Consider the following 8,359-nt stretch of genomic DNA (forward strand, 5'->3'; position numbering starts at 1 on the left):
GTGTTCTGTTCATAGGACAGGTGATGTGGCACCTATTTGGAGGACCTTTTCTGAGGTTGTGATGAAGATTGTTCTGTCAAATCCCTCAGAACCGTTCTGTTTCCCACCCACTGCTAGTCCATATGCTGACAAAATAATACTACTAATAAAAGACTGTATTTCTTTTCAAAAGTTTTTTGACCAGTCTTTTGTTTTCCGCTCCTTGCTCAGTATGATCTGTTTGTTCTTAAACTCGAAGTTGATGCGCTGTACCGCACAGCAGATCTGCAGGTGTCGCATCGCAGTTCTTTTGTGTTTTCTGTCACGGCTGTTGAACTGTGCAGCTTCGCTGTTACCCTAGGAAGTTGCTGCAGCTTTTGTTCCATCTTTTACCACCCGGTTGACTAGACTGGATGGTTTTATCACAGAAAGCACTGAGATCTTAATTTCTTTATTCTTTCTTTGCAGGCAGGAGCTTTCTGGGTTTTCTTCCATAACCTTCTCCATTGTATTATTCCCAGAGAATGCAATTACAAATATTCCAGTCCCACACCATTTGTATTACAGACCAGACTCTTACAGGGTAACAACCTCTGTATCAAAACTGTAAATTTTTTGAGCCCTCACTTGATTTTTCTAATGTGGCTTTCTAAAGTTTCTTATGTTACATGTAACGTAACTTCTTAAGTGGCCTTGCTTGAAAGGCTCTGATATAATGGAAAAATTCTACAGAATCTTTTTTGTTACTCAGGACCCACTGAGAACACTCACCACTTTGGGGACAACTTCTGTGTGAAAAAACAAATTCTTATTCTTGCTTTTCTTGTATGAACATCTAAGGTCTAAGATGTCTTCTGAAATTAAGTACTTGGAATAACTCACAAGATTTCTGATCTCTGTCACAAGTTCTGGAATGGCCAGTTTTAAGGCAGTACTTGCAAAGTTTTTGAGATGTCTGTCTGCAGTAGCACCAGGATATTGGTCTTGAGATACTTTCCACTTTGGTGTTCCTCTGGCTGGCCTGCTCAGAGTTGCAGAGTTCTTAGAGCAAGGATTGAAATATAAGGACTTCCTACTATTCACTCGCTCGGAGCCACCTGCACTGCGCTTCTGCTCTTTAAAGCAGGGAGTATTCACAGCCGGGGAGATGAAACCGGGACTGCGTGACTCCTTGTTCCTAGTCCTGGAACTTGAACTCGAGAGTGTCTGGTAGCACGGGGAACAAGGCACCATGCTGAATTTCAGTATTTGCTGCCTATTTCTGGAGGAGTTGTAGGAAAAGGAATGATTCGTTTTCCTCGCGCCCCCCAGGGCCCCAACAACAACTAGTCACATTACAGTGTAAATGTGATTTTGGAATATTGCTCATTTCTCTCTGTCTGGATAGCATGGTTATGAGCCCGTTGAAAAAGACTTCATATTGTGCCATCGCTAGTACTTTCCATGTGCTTATAAAGCACATATTGCATATGAACAGCTTGGATCACTGATTTATTAACGACTGAAAATAATACTTTTGGGTGTCTTTTCCAGGGTACTTGAAAGTGCTTAGTGGCTGTAATCTGTCAGGAAAGGCCTTCCAGTTGCTGCTGGATTTAACAGAATTCTGAAGAATGCTTTGGTAATGGACTATAGAGTTCTGATTCATCTTCACTTTCAAACAAAACTTTCCTGGTAAAAATTTTCAGAAGTGCTTCAGTAGCTTGTTTGCTCTAAAATTCTGCCTTTTTTCACCATCTATTCCTTAACTAGTAACTAGGAAGCTAGTGTTCTCTTCTCAAGAAGTATGCAGTATCTTTGCACATCCTGAATGTCAAACAAGTTAGGAACAATCCACTTCCGTCTACCTCAATAGTGTTTGAAGCGGATATCTGCTGCATCAACAAGTGAAGATAAGTGTTCAGGTTCCCGCAGGTGTGATCTGTGGAGGGCACCAAATTAAGTGCCACGTACATTATTACGTATAAATGTATATAAAATGTGGTGTGTCTGTATACGCACACTGTCTGCTAAAAATCCTACAAATATATCTAGATTTTATTGTGTTTGAACTGGTAGATTAGATGTTTTCAAAAGGGTGGGCTATGGGTTTAGTAGAAGCTTGATGACTTGAATCCAGCCAGTCCAGCCCTCCTTCCACCTCTTCTGTCTATGGTCAGGGTTTTCTTCGCCAGTCAGGACCTTTCAGTTTCTTGGATCCAAGCAAGAAAGAGCTCCTGTAGATTCTGAAGATGTGACCTAATTCTACGTGGTGCGCTAATTGCTGCCGGAGCTAGTCTAGTTTGATGGATCTGAGTCACAGGATCTTAATTTTGAGGTAAGAACCTAAGCTTTTAGAGGAATTGCTAAAGTGCATTTATCATCCTACGCAGTAAGGAGTTGCTCAGCAGTACTGGTGTGCTTTCAGCTCCGCTGCATTGCGCTCCTCAGCCTGCTGGCACTTGTTACAACTAGATAATGACCTTACGAGAGGACTAAATTGTATTTTGATGTTAAGCTTTTCCTAAATAGTATTTGTCTGATATACAGGTACTTTTATATGAATGATTAAAAAGGGGCTGCTACGCGTAGATCTGAAATGGAATCTATCCATTGATCCCTATCTGTAAGGTGTGGTTGCCTTAATCTGGAACAGTAACCCCTGTCTAGCCAGGGGTGCCGCACCGTTGGGGATTGTGTCTGAAAACAAAGTCAGTCTCGTTTTATTTGAATGGTGATGTAGTTGAAGGAGCTGGTAAAAAAAGCTTTCCTGAATGCAAGCTTAAACTGTAATGGGAAATCTTTACTGAACTCTTGCTCAGTGTTTCAGTCTCTTTTAAAATTACCAAAATAAATACTTGGTTAGACAATCTATTTTTCTATTCAAAGCTTGTAATATTCAAAGCATATAAGAGATTGAGCGTTTCCCTGTATCAGGTCAGGTGTCAAACTTGTTGATACTGGAATAGGTTTGTTTGTTGCTACCCTAATAAAACGCTGATCACTTTTTGGTGTATGATTCTTAAAGTTTCACAGTTCGCAATGACTCAAAATGCAAGGCAGATTAAATCAGATGCTGGGATCAGATTCCTAATGTGAGATAACCAGCATGTGCTTTCTTACTTACTGAAAGCTCTTCTGTGTGCTGCCTGACTGGCACAATAGCGGCTTCGGTTCTGCAGTAGGAAAGAAGGTGCTGATGTCTAAAGTAAAGTGGTGGTAAAAATAAATTGTACTTGTTTTCACTTCAGGCTAAGAACTTTATAAAATCAATGTCAGGTTCTCATGCTGGATTAATGTAAACTGCTTTGTTTGCAGGGTTATTGTCATCCCAAAACCAGGCCAATTCTCCAAGTGGAACTGTAGTATAGCCATCACACTACTGCTAGCAAATCTCTGAACACAGGACAAGAAGTAATGACAGTGGAACCAGGAGCTGTTCTTCAGGCAAAGAGCATCACAAATTATAATGTGGCAGAGCGTAAACATGGAATTATGTGAATCACATAGTAATTTGCAAAGGAATAATGTCATGAGTTCTTATTACAGCTAATACTGCTAGGCTGCTCACCCAAGGAAGAGTTTTCATTTAAAAAAAAAAAAAAGCTTCCTTTGGTGCCGCAGGAAAAAATAGTAACGTTTTTGGGTTTCTTTATACTTTTCAAGTCCAGTGTAAGTTAATCTCTCTATATAAATATATAAATAGATATATATATATATAGTGTAAAATAAAGTATGTTTCTTAAATTCAAGTAAGTTCAATGGTTAAACTAGTACTTCACCATTGTTTATTTTGCACTGATTTTTTAACCAGACATGGCTAGAAGACAGCCTGGAATGCACTCATGGACAATGAAAGTCATTACTTTCTGGCTTCAAATGTTATTCAGGAAGATGGATGCTGCAATCATAGATTTTTAAAACAAAGTTGTTTTGCACTTAAATAGTTTAATGCTAATAGAGAATTACTTTAAAATTGGTGTCCAGACACCAGAAAAACTATGTTGTGGAGAAAAGATCCTTTGTATCTATTAAACATTTATTTTAATATTGTTGTTTCCAACTGCAATCAGCTCTGTATTATATGTATAAATAATGTAATTCAGTGGTGGGGGAGGGGAGTAATGGATCATTACACTAGAAATTTTCATTCATTTAGAAAGTGATATTTCTAATTCAGAAAAATACATATTAAACTATCTTGAATATGCATTTTTGTTTTACTTTCTGTTCAAATCCGATCACTTTTGATGTAATCAATCCTTTGTTGAATTAAATGTTTGGTACAGAAATACCATCTAAACTTTGTAGAACAAATTCCTTTCAAAAATATTTCATAGAGAACATTGCTTCATATTTAATATAGTTGCATTTCAGTTAGGAAAGTGAAATAACGTTGTTCTGTTCTCATTCTCTGGTTTATCTCTAAACACATCCTACAGCAGAAATCTTGCAGACAGACAACTTTGTGGGGCAAGTATTTTGTAATCACATAGTCCCGTATGTTTGCCTTGGGAGTTGTGAGGTGAGAGGTGCAGCAGTAGTAGACATACACACTTCTGACTTGGCCATCTGGAATTAGGTCAACGTACGGGAGTAGATGCGTTTCTGGAGACAACTTGTTTGTCTTAAATGAGGCATCTCGTTCATAATTCAATGTTGTTACAGAGATAGACATATCCGTGTGTTTGTATCGTTAATGCTGCTTGTCTGAACACGTGACTTTTAATCAGTCAGCAACAGAACAATTGTTTTCAGCAGTCCTTGCAAAGATTAAAAAAAAACCCAAGAGATGTTGCTCCATGTCAAGCCCCAGAATGACAGAAGATAGAAGCATCCACCAAATCTTGCCCTTTATCCTATGTAGCACTATTCACAATTGGGCTTTTGCGGAATCTTGCACCCGGGCATCAGGCAGGCAGAGTGGAATGGAGGCCGCTAGTCCGGGAATGTGGAAGTTGCCCGAGGATGCACGCGCTGTGTCTGTGGGCACACATCAGTTCCCTTCCTGGTCTCCAACATAAAGCTGGGTAGAATTTTTGAATTGCAAGTAAACTTTAGATGTTTTCAGGCATGAGAAGTTACTTTTTTTCAGGAATGAGTGAACGTTTGGGGAGAAACAACTGCAGTAGCTACTTCTACTACAGTAGCTACTTGTAACTAGGTCTTATTCTTGTAGTGCAGCTGGCATGTAGAAAACTGCCAGGTATATTTGTAACTGGCATTTAGACTGGCTGCTTTATTAAAGAGGGAGCTGTACTTTACAATTCTTACCTACTTATGTTCTTCTAAAATAAGAGGAATGGGGAAAATACTGAAACTGAGCGAGATTATTGTTCATAGTTTTGTTTTATTAACATAGTGGGTTTAACTGGTAAAATACAGATAAACCTCATCACTGAAAACTAGGGTAGTTGTCTCCCTGTAGACTTCTTTTATATAAGTGCTTCACAGGGTTTGAGTCAAAATGAAACAGTTGATAAAATATGTAATAACTTTTAAAATACTTTTTTCCTTCAGCGGGAAAAGTACAAAACCAGTACGGAAAGACTGTCGTATCCAACATTGGGGTAATAATAACAGCTACTTGCATATGCGTCCCTGCTACAAATCACGGTTAAACAGCATACAAGGAGTGAATGTGTTTTTTTCTTTTTTCAGCCCCTTCTTTACTATTAGGCAATCACCTAGAAGCTTGAACTGCCTATCCCACCCTTTACTCCATATGGAAACAAAATATTTTAGGAAGAAAAAGGAATACTAACAACTTACCTGGAAAGAACTTAGAGCTTCCTACTATAGATACAGCTCTTAATAAATAACTTTTTTCTCCTATGTTAAAAAAAAATTAAGAGAGTGGAACATAGATCATCTCAATATGGAATTTTAGCTGGAAGAACGAGCGTAGGAACAATACTTGCCAGTTTGTAGTTTAAAGTTGAGTGTATTTTAACTATAAAGCAGGTGGGAAAACTCAAGTTTGCCTACTAATGCCAACAGCCAAAGAAGTGTAAGTTGTCTCCAGAGGTATAACAGTGAAGAACTTGTTAGGAAATAATTACCCATGAACCACCATATGTGCCAAACTGTGTTAAGATCCACCTGGAAGTGTAAAACAAATGAAGAAAACATTCCAATGTGGTTCTTCACTTGAAATCCCCCATATTCATAGCAAAAACGGTCTGCTGAATGTGAAATTGCCTTTTTCATTATAACAGCCTGACAGCCCCAGATGCAGAGTACGTGAGAGAGAACTGCTGGTAACATACAAGGTATTACTCGGATAGCCTCTTCTATCCAAGTTGAAACTTAGCAAAAATTCTCACTTAATCTTTTTTAAAAAAAACAACCACTTTCATACAACCACCTTCCTGGTGTATGAATAAAGTAATTACCTACCTGATACGTTAATCATAGAAGCAAACAGTTGCAATAACACTTTTGAAAACAGTGAAGTATCTTGTGCACACAGGATATGAGGGAATATTTTTTTTTAGTTGAAATACTTAACTTCAGCATCTGTGGTTAGAGGTTTCCAGAAAAATGATGGAAAGCTACCAATACAATTAACGCATCTCCATCAGGAATACACCCTGATATTATGAGCACTGGCCTACTGAATAATGGTAGGTGAGGGAGCTCTGAGTATGAAGGATCAGTAAAATGGTAGTAGGTCTTTTTAATTATTTTTTTTAATCTTGTAAGAAATTGATAACTGCGGAGAGCGAGATCCCTGAGATACAATACATTACCTATTTTAGACCATCGTTTTTACTACTGCACACCATGCTCAACTCCAAGTATATTAACACCAAGAACTTACCATCTTCCTCTTTGGAAAAAACCCTGGATAAGCTCATGGCACCTTTTTGCTTGGAGTTCCAAAGGTAAGGAGTGAGTCAGAGGTTACTGTTAAACTGTGTTGCCTGTAGAGCTGCAATCCTTAATTCCATTTCCTAAGCTTAGCATCACAGCTGCCTTTTATATATATATATATATATACATATAAAACCCCCCCATACTAGCTATTCAGACAAATATTGGATTGCCGTATTGGTCAAGTTCTTTATCTGTTCTGTCCGTATGAACTGCCAACATGAAAGCATGACGAAGTGGGGAGATGGATTAACTGTAATAGAGCAGTAAAACTCAGCCAGTCACTCTGTCTTCATGTATCCCCCACTGCACTTCGGGATACCATGGTCAGGAGCATCTCTTCTGCTTAGAACTGAAGGAAAGCCAGCATCCATCCAGTACGAGTTTCAATGAAATGAGAAAGGGCAGTTAGCTACACCATCATGTTGGGCTGTTCAATTCTCTCATTATGATGTTCTCACTCCACTGGTGTAGAACACTTCCTCCACTAAAACTGTGCTTATGTGTTTATTCAGTTCCAGTAAGAGAAATCTGCTGTTCCTCTGGCGTACCAAGGAGGAGCAGCAGCAGTACAGGTTTCCCTGCAGAGCCTTGTTCATGTGCTGTAGCCTTATTGTACAAGAATTCTTGCCAAGGCTGGGATGTTTTTCCATTCTTGCTGTTGACATTCTGAAAGTTTGCTATGAAGAAATGGAATAAAATGAGCAAAGGTGCAGTAGGGCCGTGATGCAGGTGCAAGATACTCAACTTGGGTAGTCCAAATCAATACCAAAAGAGACTTCCCACAGCATGCACCACAAACATTTAGCCTGCTATTTGCATATTTTAAAAAATCTGCTAGTAAATGTCATGTTGATCCTCAGTACAGTATGCGAAAAGAATAACTTCTTCAGAACATGAAGAGGTCACAGTAGACCAACAGGTGCTTTTAAGCAGTAGATCTCAAAAGGATTGATAAAGATCTTGAGTCTCAGGAGCTTCTCCACACTGAAAAACTACAATGTGGAGTCTGGGTATGCCTGAAGTTATCCAGAAGCTGAGTGGCAGAACAAGGAATAGTATCTAATGCAGTTACCACAGAATCCTACAGGTGTCAAGACATGGATTCTTAAAAAAACAACCAACCAAAATAAAAGGCAACAAAAAAGCCACCTACTGGAACACCTCTACCTGAGTGAGAAAATTGTTATTTTCACACATGCATAGCCTAATAAAATCTCCGGAGAGCTGAGCACGTAATGGGCATAACTTTTATTCTAGATGAGTAGTATTTTTATAAAACCCTTATGTTAACATGTATTTTACTGCAGTGTTTGAGCTGCATCTTAACTGATTAAATATTTTGGTCTGGATTTAGAGCATCAGTCTGAAATTGATGCTTAAGGGTTGGTTGAGTAACTTGAACGTGATCTGCGACCCATTGCATTTTTTCATTGTGCTTCATGTGCAGCAATGACTTCTAATACAACATGCCCTTGCCTGCCTTCACTTATCAGCCATTGCTTGGTTTTCACTTTTTGTTGCA

Source organism: Tauraco erythrolophus, chromosome 6 (assembly GCF_009769465.1).
Source record: "Tauraco erythrolophus isolate bTauEry1 chromosome 6, bTauEry1.pri, whole genome shotgun sequence".
Classification (NCBI taxonomy): Eukaryota; Metazoa; Chordata; class Aves; order Musophagiformes; family Musophagidae; genus Tauraco; species Tauraco erythrolophus.